The following is a 22,913-nucleotide window of genomic DNA, read 5'->3' as shown; positions in this document are numbered from 1 at the left end:
GCACCATCCGACAGGGGCACCGGCACCATTCTAAACTTCAGAGGCTGCGCATCTTTGCAGTAAAAATGAACGTTTTTGACGGGATGGTTCATATGGTTTTCAGAAGTACCTCAACATGGGAAGATTTTGACCAGGCATTAGAAAAAAATGGAAGCAATGGATTGAAAATTAAAATCCGAAAACTTGGTCTGACAGGGTAGTGTTTAAAACTCTTAACAAGATCATTGAGGGACTGAATTATTTAGAGGTGAAGGCATCAGAACCGAGAAATAATAAATGGTTTAAAGACTCACCACCCCTTTTTACAATGCAATATCGAGGCAATCCATCTCAACTGTTAGCTGCAAAGGTTCGGCTAATATCCGGGGCACAAACAATTTTTACAACAAGAAAATTGAAAACATGCTTGTCATCCCTCAAAACTTCTTTTGCTCGTAAACTCAGATCCAAAGTGGTGTACAAGCTTACATGTAGTGAATGTAACGCCACCTATGTCGACCAGACAGTCCGACCTTTAGCCACGAGGGTCAATGAACACCGCAAAGGGGACTCCCCAGTAGGGCAACACTTGTTAGAATGTAATAAGGAGGTAGGCGGTACTGCTGAGCTGAAGTCAGAGATTATAGACCAAACAGCCAACAGCCATAAGCTACTGACACTAGAGGCTTTGCATATTTGGAGGGAGAGGCCGAAGATCAACACACGCGATGAAGTCAGGAGCCGGGAATTAACACTAAAAAATTTTAGTCTATGTATAACATGGTTGAAAGTTATAAAAACTGACATGTCAGAATCAAAATTCTATATCGAAATTTTATAACCATGAAAGAACAAAAAACCAAAAAATCTCAGAATTTTACAGGAAAATTTTATTCATGATTACGTAATTATTTTATGTAATTACAGTTGTTTAAACTTGATTGGTTAAAAAGTTTTAGAGCCTTTTTAGACATGATTCTCATTTTTCAGATCTTTGATCGTTTTGTAAATATTGTAAAAAATTTTAATTGTGATGATGCACAAAACGTGCGAAAACGTTTGAATTAACAATTTAAATTTCTTAGAAACATGGTACGTTCACAAAAAACAAAAAAGTTTAGCTGTAGAGGAATCTCTTGCCGTGGTTTTAGCGAATTGAACTGATGAAGGGTTTTGCTGAAGTGCTTGTGCCGGAAAAGAATGCTTACAAAACCAGTTCCGAGCGAAATAAAAAGGTCAAGTACATGTCAAAAGGTGTAGAATGTGATCACGGTTTGAACTGGTGTCACGAAAAACAAACAAGAAAGAACTTAAGTCCGTGTCAAACATCGCAGCAGAAAGCTTATTGCCGTTTCAATGAATCCACATCAAGTCGCTCAATGATGTTGGCTGAGTACATTTGGCAGTCTCAGCAAACTCTGCTAGGGCTGAAACTGTACAAGACAGCCAAACAAAACTGTTCCAGCTGCCATTCATCTGGTTCATGAGCTACTCGAAAAAAATGTAAGAAGTGTAAGAAAAAGTGTAAGAAGCAGTATTATTTGGCTCTTTTCCAGCTTCCCCCCTTTCAAATTCAATTTTCAAAAGCTTGTTTAACGTTATCATAATGCAATGAAATTTGGCGTGGTGAACAAATCGACGACTGTGAACAGATTTTTTTTTTCATACTTTACAGCATAACATCACGAATTTAGCCGTCATAATACATAAAATAAACATAAAACTCGGTATTCTGAAAAGGGGGAGGGAAACTGGAAAAGAGCCTTTTATTTGCATCAAGCAAGCCGTACGGAAGGAACTTGGTCCGATCGCTGTACGTATGTTACATGCTAATCTTAATTACGGATTCCTAAACATCCTGGTCTTAACAAAGTGAGATCTGCGCTTCCAATTCATCAGATTTCGAGGACCATCATCAGCGTTAAACGCTCATCGAAGCTATAGAGGATGGGTCTCAAAGCTTATTTGCAAAATTCTCCACTAAAAAAAGTTCTTCAAAGTTGAATGAAATGGATACTTCCGTAGTTCAGGGTGCCGCCATTATTGGCGAGCCAGTTCATTCTGTGGAAAAATGTATATCAATCGTGTTGTTGGCATCAAGGAAGTACTGAGATTGCAGAGTGAGTTTGCAGAAATTTCAGCGTAAATGTTCCGCGAAAAAACTAGAACGTTTTGCTGTACTTAGCTATGACAGCTTAAAATCATTTTTGATCAGCATGCTTTGATATATTTGTTGTTCTTTCAATGAGCCAGATGGCGAAGACGAGAACGAAGGCAGTTGGTTGGCCACCACCACCTTTAGAGACATTTTGGCATCAATTCGATTTTTTGTGTCTACATTCAGACCTGGTATATCGTAACTTCGAGTCAGTTGAAGGTTCCTCACATAGAATGCAATTGTGCGGACAAAAATATGCAAAAAAATTTAAGCTGAGAATCTACCTCATGCTAACGTTTTGTAGTACGATTCACAACTTATGCAGACGTTTGAGATAATCCTTGCGACTTCTATAGCTGTTTGTAGTTTAATTTTTCATCGAATTCGGAAAGCATCTGCTTTTTCAGGGGTTCAATTGGTTAAAGTTCGGATTGTTTCGTCTCAAAAAAATGAAGCGTGGCTTCCTGTTCGTAAAGTTCTTTTGCATGGATTTTTTCACGTTTCAGGTAATTTGTCGCTCAGTTTACAAAACTCTTGCTAGATCGAATGGACTGCGGCTCAGACATTTTAGGGCTGCAGTACTTGCTTAATGACGATCCTATATCAAGTTTCAATCACGACTATCTGTACTTCAGCATGTTAACTCCTGAAAACAAGAACAAAACATGCAGGAGTAATATGTTAGGGTTTTATAAAAAAAACTTTGATGTTTAGTTGAAAAAAAAAACTAAAACTCAGAGATTACATCTTGGTATGTTGTGTGTAGATTGGAGGGTTTGTTAGAAGGTTGTCCTGCGGTAGATGGTAAAGTGGGGTACATGTTTTTATGATGCCGTTCTGTGCAATCTCCATACAAGCGAACCATGGTAGTCAGATAACATATGAAAAGTTTTCAAAGCATTGTTACAAAAATTAGGCTGGTTTAGCACAAGCCATTTTGCTGTCAAATTGTTTTTTTTAATTAAGAAATTAAATTTTTTTCATAGAAAAATGCAAATACTGCGCCAAGCTTTTGTCATTTAAGGAAGTTTTGAAAAAAAAACTAAATTGAGACGTTTTCGAAACTAGATGAATTGTCGCGATTTTTCTAATAAACTAATCACAATGAAAATAAAATATCTTTCTTCAAATACTGCTTCCAAAAATTCACATTAATTTTGTTTCTAAACTATGATGTTAAAAAATAGGCCAACAACATTTTACCTCTAAATTCAATTAAATAACTTTTGTGACTAAAATGTCAGGTAAACACCTTTCGTCTAAGCTCATCGTGCGTGTTCATGATGCATATTGGCTTCTCTTTCTTAAAATGTTTTGCCTCTAGTGTGAATAATATCTTTTAGTTGCTCTACACCTAACTATAGCTTTCCACTAACATTGTTTCTCTCTTTGTTGAAGGTCGAGGTCTACCAGTGAGTCTAATTTCTCATGTTTCTGAGTTTCAGTGGTGAAATGACGAACGATATGTCCGTTATAGAGGGAAGTACATCCGTTACAGGCCAGTTTGTGAACAACCCTTCTGGGCTTGACGTTAAAAAAGGTGTCTTCAGCAATCGGAAGCATTTTTTGAACTCCCTAAGGAGGAAACTACTTGAAAATCGGTAAAAAAAATTGTAAACTGCTTGCAAAAATTTAACTTTGGTCACCTCATTCTTGAATTATCAATACTGGAGCTTCACAAGTTTTTGTGATTGAGTTGAAACACTCCTAAGACTTTTCAGGAGCTCGCTCATAACCTCAACATTTCTGTGAACCACTTTTTGAACCAACTCTCAGGGTACTAACCTAACTTGTCAGCCGTTGCATCCTCGTAGTTCTCATAACTTTATCAAACCTTTGTCAACTAGGCGAACTCTTTAACACTATTTGAACAGTGCCACAGATGACACGTGTACTGAGTTGGGTCGCAGCTCCTCTAAATCAATATAATTTCAGCATACGATGATGTTCAATACCAAGCGCTGGATTCCCTCCTACCTTGCTTTAGGTTTGTATTTATATATGGAACCGCAATTTTTTGCCTGGATTAGTTTCTTTAAGAGTGAATTGTAGATGCAGAAAGTTAGCGGCATCAAAAAATCGAGTTTGCTCATCTTTCAAAGTACTTGCCGCATACCTGTGGAAAGTTCAACATGTGGTGCAATATACTCTTTGATCTTTACGCGGCACTACCTTCCGATCTACCAAAACATCTCGGTTAAAGATGCGTAAACCTCAGCAGAACTTTTCCATATTTGAGACGGCATCTCTTCCATTCAATCTCCTACATTCCATATGCTGCTTTGCTGCTGCAGCTGTGGTACAAACAATCATATCATCCGTTGGTTCTGCCTCCTCCCCCACCGGTTTTTGCTGTTTCAAACCAAAATTGAACCTCTTCAGCCATTGATGTGCGCGAATTACCGCGAGGAATGCGCTCATTGCTAGACCATCAGTTTGACTATAAAGAGATCATTACACTAGAACGATGCCATGCTGATTGCCAGAATTGAAAGTTTTTAACTTTACATTGTAGATTTTTTTTGAAATTCAGGAGGAAACCCCAGGGTTAACGATAGCATTACTAACAAAAGATTTAAATTTTTAAATTCATGAAGGAGAAATTTAGTTAAAAGTTTTATGAAATGCTGCCTCTCAGATGGATTAAACAAAATGTTTTTTTTTCTTATTCTTTGCTTTTTTGTTGCGCCGACGCCAAATAGTTTCTCTCTGATTCATGACATATGCTGAATAATTTGAGAATTTCAACGTATATGACTAAGTTTCTGTATTAAGTTTTCGTAACTATTCTTTAACCATTCATTAAAGTTAGCCCAAATTTTCTGCGAAGTTTTAAAATTTTTGGTTTGTTTCTTAAATTTGATGCTTAATTTGATCAAGATGTATCAACTTCTGCCCACATTGTTAGTTATTCTGAGACGCTTCTTAAACCTGAAAACGTAGGACTCACAGAAAAATTTCCAATTTCTACTACGCAGGGCACTTCTATCTCAAATGTATCAAGTGGTACGAGGTCTCCAATGTTCTTGACAACACCCACCGCACTATTAATTTTTGGGCTTACATTGTAAAAGAATTGAATGATATCCAAATCAAATTAAAAAATATCTGTGCAATGGTATTTTGTCAGAGAAACGATACCCCTGAATGGGATCACGTTGATCAAAACGAGTCTCTTTTTCATTTCTAATGCGAGGATTCTGATACCAGTAAAGAAAAAAAGAAAGGAGCTGGAGCTGGTGACCGAGAATCAGGCAATACACCACGACATTCAACTGGAGCTAAATCTTTCCGGATTGTTTTCCAGCACCAAGACAACCTGCCAGCATTATTGTCGAAGCTTTGCGCAAACGCAAAATAAATTGCAAACAATAAGCGATCTGCAGTTTTCAGGCAAGTCTTTGAAGACTCGAGATTAAAAAGGCAAGGAAAAACGAAAAGAGAAATTGGAAAAGCCGGGAAGGGTACTACAGAGCGGAGTAGATGAGAAATTTTGGACTTCGCTAGTGAAACACCTAAGTCATTGGGGACAAGCAATCGAAAACAACAGCTCAGGAGAACCATCAAAACAAACTAAAGAAATTATCTAAAAGGCAAGATCGACTTCCAGGAAACAAGGTGAGGGATCGGTTAAAGCTCCTGATGGCATTGCATTCCTAAATGACATTAAACAGGGGCTGCCATAGGGGCCAAAACACCCGGTTAGGGATGTATTCAAGGACACTCATTTTCTTGCCGATATTGACATCTTTCTTTCGGATCTCAAAATTAATTTGAAATAAAACGGGTTTCTGTGTGATATAGATTCAGTAGCAGAAACGTATGCAAAAAAGATTAAACAAGCACCATCCGACATGAGCATTAAAAAATTTCGAAAGTATCTAAAGAGAAATAGATTGGTTGCGATAGCATATGGCAAGGGCGTTAATTTTTGTGTAATGAAGAAGAATATCTATGAACTCTTCAAAAAAACAATTGATCTGATTGTTAAGAAGATAGAAATCGGTGCTTATAAGGAACTGTCGGCTATGTGGAAAAAAGACGAAATAAATTAATGTTTGTATACAGGGTCGAGGTCCACTGGGGACGTGGCCCGTCAGTTTTTGTGGGTTAGCGAAGATGCATTATAACTAATCCAAAACGACCGGTTTTCTCATTTCTTGGTAGCTCATTTATGAGCTGAAAAAGAATCTATCGAAATTTTGTTAAAAATGAGATTGCACATATCGAAACCAACCTCACTAGAAGCGCGAAGAATCTCGGAGAGTATTCAAATTAAGAACAATCAAAACTCCTTTTTTATGGATGAGTTTGTATACAAAAATGTCATGGGAAAAGTCAAAGACGTACTACTTAGAAGGCCGCATGAGCAAGATGAACCACGTCAATACTAGCAAAACCAAGAAAAGACTGTTAAATAGGGCAGTTAGTCAGGTCAATTTCAAGGCAACGAAACATGGTCGAAGAATACGAACCTGCATTAAAGAAAGAAGTACTAAAATTGACTGTGCTAAGTGAGGGTAACAAGGAAGTGTGCCCTAGATGTCAGAAAAAGGTGACATATTGGACAAAAGGGGTAGAATGCAAAATTTGTTCGAATTGGTACCACTTAGGGTGTGGTAACATATCGGAATCCGAATACGGAGACATCGCTTAAACAATATAGTATTGCATGACTTGCAAAAAACAACAGGAAGCAGATCGGACTGTGAATGGTGTTAAAGTTTTTCTAAGATATGTGGAAGACATAGTTAGAACGGTCGAGGGCGATCCTGGGGTAGTTCTTGAGGCTGCCAAAAAGTTGCATCCAAACTTGCAGTTCACAATAGAAGAACTTGATAGTAACGGTAATTTGGCCTTTTTGGACTTAAATGTCAACGTGGATTCAGCAAAAAAGGTCAAATGTGGTTGGTACCAAAAACCCACTGATACCGGCACCATTCTAAATTTCAGAGGCTGCACACCTTTGCAGTACAAAAGAAACGTTATTGAAGGGACGGTTCATAGGGTTTTCAGAAGTACCTCAACATGGGAAGATTTTGACCAGGCATTGCAAAAAAATCGGAAGCATTGGATTGAAAATCAAAACCCGAAAACTTGGTCTGACAGGGTAGTGTTTGAAACTCTTAACAAGATCATTGAGGGAATGAATTATTTAGAGGTGAAGGCATCAGAACCGAGAAATAATAAATGGTTGAAAGACTCACCACCCATTTTTACAATGCAATATCGAGGCAATCCATCTCAACTGTTAGCTGCAAAGGTTCGGCTAATATCCGGGGCACAAACAATTTTTACATCAAGAAAATTGAAAACATGCTTGCCATCCCTCAAAACTTCTTTTGCTCGTAAACTCAGATCCAAAGTGGTGCACAAGCTTACATGTAGTGGATGTAACGCCACCTATGTCGACCAGACAGTCCGACATTTAGCCACGAGGGTCGATGAACACCGCAAAGGGGACTCCCCAGTAGGGCAACACTTGTTAGAATGTAATAAGGAGGTAGGCAGTACTGCTGAGCTGAAGTCAGAGATTATAGACCAAGCAGCCAGCACCCATAAGCTACTGACACTAGAGGCTTTGCATATTTGGAGGGAGAGGCCGAAGATCAACACACGCGATGAATTCGGAGCCGGGAATTAACACTAAAATTATAGTCTATGTATAACATGGCTAAAAGTTATAAAAACTGACATGTCAGAATCAAAAATATTCCCAAATCGAAATTTTATAACCATGAAAGAACAAAAAACTAAAAAATCTCAGAATTTTGCAGGAAAATGTTTTTCATGATTACGTAATTGTATTATGTAATTACAGTTGTTTAAATTTGATTGGTTAAAAAGTTTTAGAGCCTTTTTAGACATGATTCTCATTAATTGGCTCTTTTCCAGTTTCCCCCCTTTCAAATTCAATTGTGCGGACAAAAATGTGCAAAAAAAATTTAAGCTGAGAATCTACCTCATGCTAACGTTTTGTAGTACGCTTCATCAACTTATGCAGACGTTTGAGATAATCCTTGCGACTTCTATAGCTGTTTGTAGTTTAATTTTTCATCGAATTCAGAAAGCATCTGCTGTTTCAGGGGTTCAATTGGTTAAAACTCGGATTGTTTCGGCTCAAAAAAATGAAGCGTGGCTTCCTGTTCGTAAAGTTCTTGTGCATGGATTTTTTCCAGTTTCAAGTAATTTGTCGCTCAGTTTACAAAACTCTTACTAGATCGAATGGACTGCGGCTCAGACGTTTTAGGGCTGCAGTACTTGCTTAATGACGATCCTATATCAATTTCCAGTCACGACGATCTGTACTTCAGCAAGTTAACTCCTGAAAACAAGAACAAAACATGCAGGACTAATATGTAAGGGTTGTATAAAAATTTTTTTGATGTTTAGTTGAAAAAAGAAACTAAAACTCAGAGATTACATCTTGGTATGTTGTGTGTAGATTGGAGGGTTTGTTGGAAGGTTGTCCTGCGGTAGATGGTAAAGTGGGGTAAATATTTTTTAAGATCCCGTTCTGTGCAATCTCCATACAAGCGAACCATAGTAGTCAGATAACATACGAAAAAATTTCAAAGCATTGTTACCAAAATTAGGCTGGTTTAGCACAAGCCATTTTGCTGTCAAATTGTTTTTTTTTAAAATAAGAAATTAAAATTTTTTCTTAGGAAAATGCAAATACTGCGTCAGGTTTTTGTCATTTAAGGAAGGTTTTAAAAAAAGATAATTTGAGACATTTTCGAAACTAGATGAATTGTCGCGATTTTTCTAATAAACTAATCTAAATGACAAAAAAATATCTTTCTTCAAAAACTGCTTCCAAAAATTCACATTAATTTTGTTTCTAAACTATGATGTTAAAAAATAGGCCAACAACATTTTACCTCTAAATTCAATTAAATAACTTTTGTGACTAAAATGTCAGGTAAACACCTTTCGTCTAAGCTCATCGTGCGTGTTCATGATGCATATTGGCTTCTCTTTCTTAAAATGTTTTGCCTCTAGTGTGAATAATATCTTGTGGTTGCTCGACACATATCTATAGCATTCCACTAACATTGTTTCTCTCTTTGTTGAAGGTGGAGGTCTACCAGTGAGTCTAATTTCTCATGTGTCTGAGTTTCAGTGGTGAAATGACGAACGATATGTCCGTTATAGAGGGAAGTACATCCCTTACAGGCCAGTTTGTGAACAACCCTTCTGGGCTTAACGTTAAAAAAGGTGTCTTCAGCAATCGTAAGCATGTTTTTGAACTCCCTAAGGAGGAAACTACTTGAAAATCGGTAGAAAAAATTGTAAACTGCTGGCAAAAATTTAACTTTGGTCACCTCAATCTTTAATTATCAATACTGGAGCTTCACAAGTTTTTGTGATTGAGTTGAAACACTCCTAAGACTTTTCAGGAGCTCGCTCATAACCTCAACATTTCTGTGAACCACTTTTTGAACCAAATCTCAGGGTACTAACCTAACTTGTCAGCCGTTGCATCCTCGTAGTTCTCATAACTTTATCAAACCTTTGTCAACTAGGCGTACTCTGTAACACTATTTGAACAGTGCCACAGATGACACGTGTATTGAGTTGGGGCGCAGCTCCTCTAAATCAATAAAACTTCAGCATACGATGATGTTCAATACCAAGCGCTGGGTTCCCTCCTACCTTGCTTTAGGTTTTTATTTATATATGGAACCGCAATTTTTTGCCTGGATTAGTTTCTTTAAGAGTGAATTGTAGATGCAGAAAATTAGCGGCATCAAAAAACCGAGTTTGCTCATCTTTCAAAGTAATTGCCGCATACCTGTGGAAAGTTCAACATGTGGTGTAATATGCTCTTTGATCTTTGCGCGGCACTACCTTCCGATATACCAAAACATCTCGGTTAAAGATGCGTATACCTCAGCAGAACTTTTCCATATTTGAGACGGCATCTCTTCCATTCATTCTCCTACATTCCATATGCTGCTTTGCTGCTGCAACTGTGGCACAAACAATCATATCATCCGTTGTTTCTGCCTCCTCCCCCACCGGTTTTTGCTGTTTCAAACCAAAATTGAACCTCTTCAGCCATTGATGTGCGCGAATTACCGCGAGGAATGCGCTCATTGCTAGACCATCAGCTTGTCAATACCGAGATCATTACACTAGAACGATACCATGCTGATTGCCAGAGTTCAAAATTTTTAACTTTACATTGTAGATTTTTGAAATTCAGGAGGAAACCCCAGAGTTAATGATAGCATTACTAACAAAAGATTTAAATTTATAAATTCTTGAAGGAGAAAAATAGTTAAAAGTTTTATGAAATGCTGCCACTCAGATGGATTAAACAAAATGTTTTTTTTCTTATTCTTTGCTTTTTTGTTGCGCCGACGCCAAATAGTTTCTCTCTGATTCGTGAGATATGCTGAAAAATTTGAGAATGCGTTGAACTTTTAAATTATCAATTTCAACGTATATGACTAAGTTTCTGTATTAAGTTTTCGCAACCATTTTTTAACCATTCATAAAAGTTAGCCAGAAATTTCTGCGAAGTTTTAAATTTTTTGATTTGTTTCTTAAGTTTGATGCTTAATTTGATCAAGATGCATCAATTTCTGCCCACATTGTTAGTTATTCTGGGACGCTTCTCAAACCCGAAAACGTAGAACTTACAGAAAAACTTTTATTTTCTACTACGCAGGGCACTTCTAACTCAAAAGTATCTAGTGGTACGAGATCTCCAATTTTTTTGACAACACCCACCGCACTATTAATTTTTGGGCTTACATTGTACAAGAATTGAATGTTATCCAAATCAAACTGAAAAATATCTGTGCAAGGGTATTTTGTCAGAGAAACGATACCCCTGATTGGGAACCCGTTGATCAAATCGAGTCTCTTTTTCATTTCTAATGCGAGGATTCTGATACCAGTAAAGAAAAAAGAAAGGAGCTGGAGCTGGTGACCGAGAATCAGGCAATACACCACGACATTCAAATGGATCTAAGTCTTTCCGGATTGTTTTCCAGCACCAAGACAACCTGCCAGCATTATTGTCGAAGCTTTGCGCAAACGCAAAATAAATTGCAAACAATAAGCGATCTGCAGTTTTCAGGCAAGTCTTTGAAGACTCGAGATTAAAAAGGCAAGGAAAAACGAAAAGAGAAATTGGAAAAGCCGGGAAGGGTACTACAGAGCGGAGTAGATGAGAAATTTTGGACTTCGCTAGTGAAACACCTAAGTCATTGGGGACAAGCAATCGAAAACAACAGCTCAGGAGAACCATCAAAACAAACTAAACAAGTTATCTAAAAGGCAAGATCGACTTCCAGGAAACAAGATGAGGGATCGGTTAAAGCTCCAGATGGCATTGCATTCCTAAATGATATTAAACAGTGGCTGCCATAGGGGCCAAATATCCGGGTAGGGATGTATTCAAGGACACTCATTTTCTTGCCGATATTGACATCTTTCTTTCGAATCTCAAAAATTGAAATAAAACGGGGAGTTTCTTTGTGATATAGAGTCAGTGTCAGAAACGTATGCGAAAAAGATGAAACAAGCACCATCCGACAGGGGCATTAAGAAATTTCGAAAGTATCTAAAGAGTAATAGATTGGTTGCGATAGCATATGGCAAGGGCGTTAGTTTTTGTGTAATGAAGAAGAATATCAATGAACTCTTCAAAAAAAAAACAATTCATCTGATCGTTAAGAAGATAGAAATCGGTGATTATAAGGAGCTGTCGGCTATGTGGAAAAAGACGAAATAAATTAATGTTTGTATACATGACGAGGTCCACTGGGGACGTGGCCCGTCAGTTTTAATGGGTTAGCGAAGATGCATTATAACTAATCCAAAACGACCGGTTTTCTCATTTCTTGGTAACTCATTTATGAGCTGAAAAAGAATTTCTCGAAACTTTGTTAAAAAATGAGATTGCACATATCGAAACCAACCTCACTAGAAGCGCAAAGAATCTCGGAGAGTATTCAAATTAAGACCAATCAAAATTCCTTTTTTATGGGAAGAGTTTTTATATAAAAATATCACTGGAAAAAGTCAAAGACGTAGTACTTAAGAGGCCGCATGAGCAAGATGAACCACGTCAATGCTAGCGAAACCAAGAAAAGACTGTTAATTAAGGCAGTTAGTCAGGTCAATTTCAAGGCAACGAAACATGGTCAAAGAATACAAACCTGCATTAAAGAAAGAAGTACCAAAATTGACCGTGCTAAGTGAGGGTAACAAGGAAGTGTGCCCTAGATGTCAAAAAAAGATGACTTATCGGACAAAAGGGGTAGAATGCGAAATTTGTTCGAATTGGTACCACTTAGGTTGTGGTAACATATCGGAATCCGAATACGGAGACATCGCTGAAACAATATGGTATTGCATGACTTGCAAAAAACAACAGGAAGCAGATCGGACTGTGAATGGTGTTAAAGTTTTTCTAAGATATGTGGACGACATAGTTAGAACGGTCGAGGGCGATCCTGGGGCAGTTCTTGAGGCTGCCAAAAAGTTGCATCCAAACTTGCAGTTCACAATAGAAGAACTTGATAGTAACGGTAATTTGGCCTTTTTGGACTTAAATGTCAACGTGGATTCAGCAAAAAAGTGGTAAAAACGGCAGACCAATGTAAAATAAATTCCAGAAACGTCATCATCAGCTAATCTAAAAAACAAAGCACCTATAAAACCGGAATGGAAATGGATGTGTAGAAGTTACAAATATATAAAAACTAACATTAAAAAGAATATAAAAATGCATCAATTAAGAACCGAGTTAGTCATGTGACTAAAACAAACGTCAGCAAAAAAGGTCAAATGTGGTTGGTACCAAAAACCCACTGATACCGGCACCGTTCTAAATTTCAGAGGCTGCGCACCTTTGCAGTACAAAAGAAACGTTATTGAAGGGACGGTTCATAGGGTTTTCAGAAGTACCTCAACACGGGAAGATTTTGACCAGGCATTGCAAAAAAATCGGAAGCAATGGATTGAAAATCAAAGTCCAAAAACTTGGTCTGACAGGGTAGTGTTTGAAACTCTTAACAAGATCATTGAGGGAATGAATGATTTAGAGGTGAAGGCATCAGAACCGAGAAATATTAAAGGGTTGAAAGACTCACCACCCCTTTTTACAATGCAATATCGAGGCAATCCATCTCAACTGTTAGCTGCAAAGGTTCGGCTAATATCCGGGGCACAAACAATTTTTACAACAAGAAAATTGAAAACATGCTTGTCATCCCTCAAAACTTCTTTTGCTCGTAAACTCAGATCCAAAGTGGTGTACAAGCTTACATATAGTGGATGTAACGCCACCTATGTCGACCAGACAGTCCGACATTTAGCCACGAGGGTCGATGAACACCGCAAAGGGGACTCCCCTGTAGGGCAACACTTGTTAGAATGTAATAAGGAGGTAGGCGGTACTGCTGAGCTGAAGTCAGAGATTATAGACCAAACAGCCAACACCCATAAACTACTGACACTAGAGGCTTTGCATATTTGGAGAGAGAGACCGAAGATCAACACACGCGATGAATTCAGGAGCCGGGAATTAACATTAAAATTATTGTCTATGTATAACATGGCTAAAAGTTATAAAAACTGATATGTCAGAATCAAAAATATTCCCAAATCGAACTGTTATAACCATGAAAGAACAAAAAACTAAAAAGTCTCAGAATTTTACAGAAAAATGTTATTCATGATTACGTAATTATATTGTGTAATTACAGTTGTTTAAATTTGATTGGTTAAAAAGTTTTGAAACCCTTTTTAGACATGTTTCTCATTTTTCAGGTCTTTGATTGTTTTGTAAATTTTGTAAAAATTTTTAATACTGATGATGCACAAAATGTGCGAAAACGTTTGAATTAACATTTTAAATTTCTTGGAAACATGGTACGTTCACAAAAAAGTTTAGCTGTAGAGACATCTCTTGCCGTGGTTTTAGCAAATTGAACTAATGAAGGGTTTTGCTGAAAGGCTGGTGCTGGATAAGAATGCTTACAAAACTTGTTCCGAGCGAAATAAAAAGGTCACGTACAGGTCAAAAGGTGTAGAATGTGATCACCGTTTGAACTGGTGTCACGAAAAACAAACAAGAAAGAACTTAAGTCCGTGTCAAACATCGCAGCAGCAGGCTTATTGCCGTTTCAATGAGTCCACATCAAGTCGCTCAATGATGTTTGTTGAGTACATTTGGCAGACTCAGCAAACTCTGCTTAGGGCTGAAACTGTACAAGACAGCCAAACAAAACTGTTCCTGCTGCCATTCATATGGCTCATGAGCTACTCGAAAAAATTGTAAGAAGTGTAAGGAAAAGTGTAAGAAGGAGTATTATTTGGCTCCTTTCCAGTTTCCCCCTGTCAAATTCAATTTTGAAAAGCTTGTTTAACGTTATCATAATGCAATGAAATTTGGCGTGGCGAACAAATCGACGACTGTGAACAGATTTGTTCTTCATACTTTACAGCATAACAACACGCATTTAGCCGTCATAATACATAAAATAAACATAAAACTCGGTATTCTGAAAAGGGGGAGGGAAACTGGAAAATAGCCTATTATTTACATCTAGCAAGCCGTACGGACAGAATTTGGTCCGATCGCTGTACTAATGTCACATGCTAATCTTAATAACGGATTCCTAAACATCCTGGTCTTAACAAAGTGAGATCTGCCTTTTTTCGCTCTTCCGCTTCAGCGGCAGCCGTACCAGGGTTACAAACAGACCCGCCATTATTCCTACAAGGAGCTAAGGAGTCTACTACCGTTACATCCCACAAGAGCTGCTTACCATCAGCCCATGGAACGAGCGTCAAACCGTCAGGTCGCTTCTGATCGGTCCTGTAGAGTGTCGTGGTTCTAAAACAGACGGAATGTGAGTAGATGATAGACTCTGCTTTATAAGGGCATTCAGGTTTGAATGCCTAGAGTCTATCACAAAAATTTAGCCTAATTATCAAAAATTTAGCCTAATTGTTGTGATGAACTTATTAAATAGATTTGTAATGTTTGATGTTTGTGCCTGTATGTGGAGCGCCCTCTGAGGGATTTTAAAGACAGGTCTGTCAAGTGGATTTCTGTGGGGAGGTGGGAAACTGGAACTGGCTTGAGGAGTCTGGTGGTGCGCTGCTGGGCCTACTGAGCTCGGGTGAGATTGTTCCTTGTTTTTCATTTTTATAATTCGATTTTAAAATTTAATTTAATTCAGTTGTCTTTTTGTTTATTTGCTGATTTGTAAAATTCCCACTAACCGCTTATCATGGGTTAGTTCAGTCCCCTAAAGACCAGTCAAAATCCTTTTTTTTTACCTTTGTGCTGCGTCAAGATGAGGAAAAACAACAAAGAGTGTACAAGCAAGGGTTGCTTAAAACCTTCAGGACTGATAAATTGGATTAGATGTGATTGTTGTTCTAGTTGGTAGCATATCAGTTGTGTAAATATTTCTCTTAGCGACTCTTAGAAAACCCAATGGTTTCAGTGTCCTTTATGCATTGATGTAAAATCTGTTAATAAAGCAACAATAGGTAATGATTTAGTGCAAGACAATTATGTTAATACAGCCATCTTAAATGTCCGAGTACTCAAGAGAGTACCAAAAGACTCGCGTGTTCCCTTGTTCTTTCAATGAGCCAGATGGCGAAGACGAGAACGAAGGCAGTTGGTTGGCCACCACCACTTTTAGAGACATTTTGGCATCAATTCGATTTTTTTGTGCCTACATTCAGACCTGGTATATCGTAACTTCGAGTCATTTGAGGGTTCCTCTCATAGAATGCAAGTGTGCGGACAAAATTGTGCAAAAAAGTATAAGCTGAGAATCTACCTCATGCTAACGTTTTGTAGTACGATTCATCAACTTATGCAGACGTTTGAGATAATCCTTGCGACTTCTATAGCTGTTTGTAGTTTAATTTTTCATCGAATTCGGAAAGCATCTGCTGTTTCAGTGGTTCAATTGGTTGAAATTCGGTTTGTTTCGGCTCAAAAAAATGAAGCGTGGCTTCCTGTTCGTAAAGTTCTTGTGCATGGATTTTTTCCAGTTCCAGGTAATTTGTCGCTCAGTTTCCAAAACTCTTGCTAGATCGTTGCTTGTATTTTTTGAAATGATGTATCAGCTTGTGCTATGTCCGCCACTTTTTTGTTTTTGAGGATGCTGTTGATGGTTGATGTTACTTCTGATCCTGGTGTTTGGGCTAAAATTCTTTTGCTCTGGCAAGGCAAGGCTGTTCTTTTGCATGGTGCATTGAAATTAAGATTATTATCGTATAAAAACTTGCTGCTACGAATCCCACTGAAAAAAATTAGTTGCAAATTCTGCATAAGTCTTGTTCCTGAAGGTGATGTGTGCTTTTACGACAAATGCGTTCAATCAGCCAATTTGTGTAAATTGATATGGTAGACTTCGGGCGAGTATGAGCAGATCAACTAGCCAAAAAAAAAAACGGAACAGCCTTTTCAAATAAAAAGAAAGACGTCCAACGTCTCTTAAAATTCATATGTATTTAAATTTACATTTAAATTGGCAAACATTTTTGTTATCTAGGAAAAAAAGAAAAAGGAAGATAAAAAAAATTGATGCAAAGTTTTTTGATAAATTATGTCATTAATAGCTGATTGGATTTTTTTGGGAATAATCACATGCTTGTGTTCATTTCATGAATTATCGATTTTGTTCGAAATTTCCCAGCCAGTTTTTCAACTTTTTCTAGCGATAGGAACCACTAAATTTCTCATCTTAACGATTGCAATGCGGCTCAGTCACTGCGATCTGTATTTTGGCTTGATAACTCCCTAAAAACAAACAAAAAATGAAGGAGTAGAAATCAAAGGTTATGTCTCAAAAAACTTGATGTTTGATTGCGAAAAGCACTAAAACTTAGAGATAACAACTTTATTTGTTGTGTGTGGATTGGAGGATTTGTGGGAATGTGTCCGGCGGTAGATGTCAAGTTGATGAACTTGTTTCTAAGACCTCGTCTTGTGCATTTTCGTTAAAGCTAACCATAGTAATCATATCAAAAATGAAAAACTTTTGACTAACTATTACAAAAAAACTAAGCTGGTTTAGCTCAGGTCGTTTTGCAGTGAGATTTGTTTCTTTTCTACAGTCCATCTTTTTATTTAAAATTGTTGTCAATCAGATAAATTTCGTGGAAATGTAAATTTCAAACAATTTTGCAACTCATTGCATCTTCAGGATTTGTGTAATAGTTTGTGTAACTAAATCACAATAAAACATCAATGAAATTTTATTTGCAACAATTTACCACAGCTACTCCTCTGAACCAGTGTGTTAACTACTCTAGTCACTACAGTAAATCTTTAAAATCAACCCATTAGATTTACAATATTTTTAACTTTCAAAATTTGTCATGAAGAGTTTCCGTTATTTTGTCTAGAAGTTCCTGAATCAAAACATCGGTTTAGACAAGTAAGTTTTCGAACAGAAAATTAGAGAAAAAAATTGGTGATTTAAATGTTTGTGACAACTTCCAGCTTCTAAACTCACTGCACGTGTTCAAGTCAGGCGTGCCTTTCCTTATTTGCATTAGCTGTAGTGTTTATAATTCAATTTGGGTGTTCGATCTATATATAATTTTCCAACGAACATCTGCGCTTTTCGCCTCAAGTCTGCATTGCTGCAAGTGCAGGCCTACCGCTTAATCTGTTTTTTTTTGTTAAATAATCTTCAAATGTAGTGGTCAAACGGCGAACAGGTTTTTCTAAGATAGATGGAATTTAATCCATTAAAAGGCAGTTTTTAAATCACCACTCCTGACTCTCAGTCATAACAAAATAATGATTTCAGCTATGGTACTTGAACATTGGCTACTTTTTGCAGTCTGCTTGCAAAATTTTGAATTTGTTTAATTCTATAATGAACGATCAGCATCGGGTCTTCACATTGTTTTGTTATCGAAATGAATAATTGTGCTGATTTAAGAGTTTTTAAAGTTTGTTTTTCTCTTTTTGTTTTGCTGCTAATTTGATGGGAACTTATAGGCAACCCGGAGAAAGAAACCTGGAGAAAGAAAAAAATCTGCCCAAAGTATCGGCGATTCCGGGATTATACTTAAGCCCGAACACCGCGAAGCCGCAGAAAAACATTGTCGTTCATCTCCGCAGGGACCCTCCATCAATAAAATGTCATTGGGTGGATTGGCACAACCTTGTCAAAAATACGATCAAGAGCCAACGCACAAGCAACTGTAAAGTTGGCAGAAGGGAGGCCCTTTGTGAGATAGTGGTAGTGGCAAAAACCATACTAGTAGGGTCAAACAAACATCATCTGGCTGGGGCATTGAGAAAGCGCGAAAAAATCTGAAGAGTAATATATTGGTTGCGGAATCAGATGACAAGAACATTAGTGTTTGTGTATTGAGGAAGCTTATCAATAAACACAAGCTATCCGTTCTGCTAGATTTGAACCACTTTTGCTGTTGTCTAGGAGGAAAAGAGACGAAAAAAATGAGTATATACATACAAGGACGAGTTTTACTGGAAGGCTTCTCGCCATGCTTTACGTGTTCGCAAAGTTTTTTAAAAAGATTGCCACAATGTGATTGGTGCTCTCAATGCATGGTAGCTCTTTTCATAACCTGAATACGGTTCTTATCAAAACTTGAAAAAGTTGAAGGCGCAAATATCGAAACCAACTCACTAGAAGCGCGAAAAATCTTGAAAAAAACTTTAGAAAATGAGACCAATGAAAATTCAATTTTTCCAGATGTAGAGATTCTGTATATAAAAGTACCATTAGGCGGAGCAATTAGAGAAAGATTAACCACCGTTTGCTAGGAAAGCCATAAAAACATGAAACCACGTTGAACAAAGTAGATAGCAACATCGCTTTCATTGAATCGAAGCATCTGGGATAATTTTAGAAAAATGGTTAGCTTTGGGTTCATCTCTTGCTGAACTAAAACAGTACGAAACTGCAGTAATGAGGGACATTCTAGAATTGTTGAAGCCCAAAAAAAAAACTAAACGAAATCTGCCTTGCGTGCATTGAGGAGGTCACGTTCAGGTCAAAAAATATAAAATGAGAAAGCTGTTTGAACTGGTATCACGTGAATGCGGTGATATATCTGATGATGAGTACCGAAACATAAAGGAAAATATCTGGTACTGTGGACATTTAATCGCGATAATGAACAAAATTAAATCAATTCTTGATAGGCTCTATAGCCCTTGTTCAAGGGCCAGAAACACTATCTGTTGTGCTTTTCAATCTCAATCGGTTGGAGTAAATTGACTTCACCTAGACATGGAACTTACTGTTTAAATGCCACTACCAAAATAACCCCCCACTCTAGAAGAAAAAAAGAATTCCCCCATAGCCAGGTCTCTGAATAACCAAGCCACAGTGTCCGGAGTTGTTGTTAATTACTTTATATTGAACAGTGTGCGGTGGAAAATTTCAATCTAAAACAAAAAATTCTTGCATGATGGATGAATCTTTTTAGTTCTTGTACAAACTGCCTGGATTCAGGATCGGTGACCTCATCGGGCGTTGCTATTATGTTTGTGAGTATTCCGTATCAAAAAATCTGGATTGCAGTGCTAGAGATCAGTTACAGACGTTACAGCGTATAGCTTTAACGACGTTTACTAAAAATTCACAGCCATCTTCAATTTATACGCAAAAGCTTAACGGCAAGACACAATTTTCACCTTCCTGGACGTGGTTTTTTTTGAATATTTTTTACTCAATCCAGAATCCTCCCTTTTCAACCTAACAAATTTCAAACCTATTTTTTAAAATCAGTCATTTCAATCAATTTTTTTTAGAATACCATGCAGTCCGTAAGATAGAAAAAGAAACACAAATTGATAACAACAATATAGTACAGAAAGAAAGAAAGAAAAACTTTTTTTTTTTAAGTATTGCTTAATTAAAGTGGTGTTCCTATGTTATCATCTGTGATAGCAGGAAAAGTGTATAATACTTTTTTTCCATGAAGTTCTATCAAAATTTGAACAAAAATGGCTCTAAAACTCTCTAGGTTTTTTAAAGCTGAAGTGATTGGCAAGAAAAATCATATTAGTTTTATTCGCCGAATACTTAGAAAGTTAAGTTGAGCGACCAAAAGAACTGATCCGAGGCTTTAATTTTGGCATTCTCATCTCGAATGGAAACTCTTTTTGAGTTTGTATTTGCGATTGCAGCTCTGAATCAAAATGGTCTAACACAATTGAATGTAGAAGAAACAGGTCATATAGCTGAAACTATGGCGATATGTGCAGTAAGAATGCAATCGTTGTATTCTTTTTTGTCAGATGATATCCAATTTTTTTTACTTAAGATTGAAAACTTTCCAGTCTTGTTAGGTCTAGCTTGTTTGCAGAAAAAAATCCAGGTCCGTAAGTTAGAAATTGGTTAACTTATGACGTTTACTTTGTTGTTTTTCGATAGCAATTCAATCGAATCATCAGATTTATTTTGTTCACAATATAACTTCTGGAACTTATCGATTTTCTATCAACTATGTGCACTGATCTAGATAAATTTTGGCAAAAATTTATTCTGAGGCCAAGAACCGTATTGTACGTAAAAGAAATGTCTCAATGCGAACACCAGTATTTGTTGTTCTTCTATTATTTTTTTTTCATTGAACAATCATTTGCTTTTAAAAAGCAAGCCTATTTGTGTATTTAGATTTTGCTATCAAGTGTCACGTTCCAGTGATATCAAGCCTAAAAGGTCAGAAAATCAATTTCCAGAATTGATCGTCGCCGATTGCATCGCAAATCGCGAGCTCTCGAAAAGATCCTCGGGAGGGTAAAAAGAAAGAAGATTGCTGATAAGGGGAACTCCAAGGGGAACTCCAGTGTTTATAGAAGCAAATTGCCAACGATCTTGAAAGTCACTTATCGGATGAATCCCAGTAATGCTTTTGCAAAATAAATCGGAATATCGCTAATGTGCAGATGATATTCACGACGAGGAATTTAAAAATTTTCTTGCCCTCTTCAAATTCCTCCTTTTCCAGTGAACTGAACTCAAAGATTGTGTTTAGACTACTCTTCTGGGTGCAAATCCTTATCTATAGGTCAAACGGTCTAACATTCCACCACAAGGATTGAGGAGCACTGACAAAAGAATACTCCAGTTGAATAGCATTTAAGGTAGTGTGGTAAGGACAGTTGTAAATCGGAGCTCAATTGGCAGAAAATTGACAGGATGCCAAAAACAACCGTTATTGGCGCTGCAAATTAGGAAAGATGTGCGGCTCGACCAGGTTGGTGTCGAATTTTGTTCGAGAGAAAACAATTGTGCAATATGGCAAATGTGAACATTTGAATGAAATTAGTTTGCGTGATTTAAAAATTACGAAACTGTTTTCAAAACTTGGATTTGGACGTGCACGATTCGTTACAATTTTTTGGCAAAAGTGAGAAACCGCGAACATCAAAACAACTATTTTTGCTGCCAAAAATAGGACGAGAAACAGAAAATGGCACTATTATAGTGGCCCACAATTGACGAATTAGGGCAAAAAAAGGAGCAATCGAGTTGTAACAATTGTTTACAACCGTGACTAGCCCCATGTCAACAATTGGGAAGGCCTAGAGATGAAATTGCAACCTTTCCTGGCAGTGAAGAAGGCGCTTCTTCGGTGAAGTTGAAGAAAACTGAAGGGTGTGGAGTTGTGCTCCAAAACTGCATTTTAAACAACTTTTTGCTTCCTGGAATGGCCTGAAATAGTTTTTACTTATTCAAGTTCATTTTCAAGTCATGAGAAACTGAAATCTAGGGAAAAGGTTGATCTATCTCCAATGGATGGGGTTATTTTTTGTCACTCTACGAAAACATTTAAGTGACTTACTAAAAGAAAAGCTTATGCGCTATTATTAGGAGTGATTTTGTGGTCCGGGGATACTGAGACCTAACCATGAACTCACTAATTTCACATGTAATTAAGTTAGCTGCCGCGGCTCGGTTGATTGCCTTCAGACAGTAACGTTTTGTCGACCTGATTTTATGCGGGCCATTTTGAATTGGCAATGTGAGAGACAGTAAAAAGCCAGTGAAGCTCATTTTGATGCAAGCCAATCGTTATAGGATTTTTCTTTTGTCTGTTGGTGTACATTTTTCTGGGCGATAAATACAAGACTGAGCAGCACAATTTCAGGTGCTGCACATTAGGAAAGAGAGGCCGCCAATTAACAGAAAGGACGAGATTAGATCTAAGAAACTGACAAAAAGCTGTAGTTCGAAAATGAAATGTTTTGGCTAAAACTATATAATGAAAAATTTAACGTGTTTACACTAGCGTCCAGCTTTTTGTATTATTCTGAACCTTTTCATTTTTTCGAACTTAACTCGCAAGTAAAAATGTTCATTAAAAGTGTAATTTATTGGAAACATCACTGTAGCATTGGAATTTGTATAGCAGCTGCTTTATTAGTGGCGAGTGTTTGGTAGCTATTAAGCTTCCGTGGCTTAATTTTTGTGTGAGACTAATCTCTAGGTCGCTGGTTTGAATCTAAGACGCAGCCTAACTTTTTGCTCTTTCGAGGCTTTTTTTTTAAATTTTCCTATTCATTTTTTGAGTGCTTTTTGTCAAATTGTCTATTTTTCTATTTGGTGCATAGCTTTTTCATTACTCTACAAAAACAGAAGTAATACAGTAACCTACTAAAAGAAAAGCTTATGCGCTGTTATTAGGAGTGATCTTGTACATAGCTTTGGCTTTTTCTTAATATATGCGGCTGCTCTATTTGTGGCTAGTAGTTACAGGCTCTTAAACGATCGTGGACGAGTTTTTG

Source organism: Symsagittifera roscoffensis, chromosome 3 (genome assembly GCF_963678635.1).
Source record: "Symsagittifera roscoffensis chromosome 3, txSymRosc1.1, whole genome shotgun sequence".
Taxonomy (NCBI): domain Eukaryota; kingdom Metazoa; phylum Xenacoelomorpha; order Acoela; family Convolutidae; genus Symsagittifera; species Symsagittifera roscoffensis.
The sequence above is the reverse complement of the archived record's forward strand: the minus strand, read 5'-3'. Positions refer to the sequence as shown.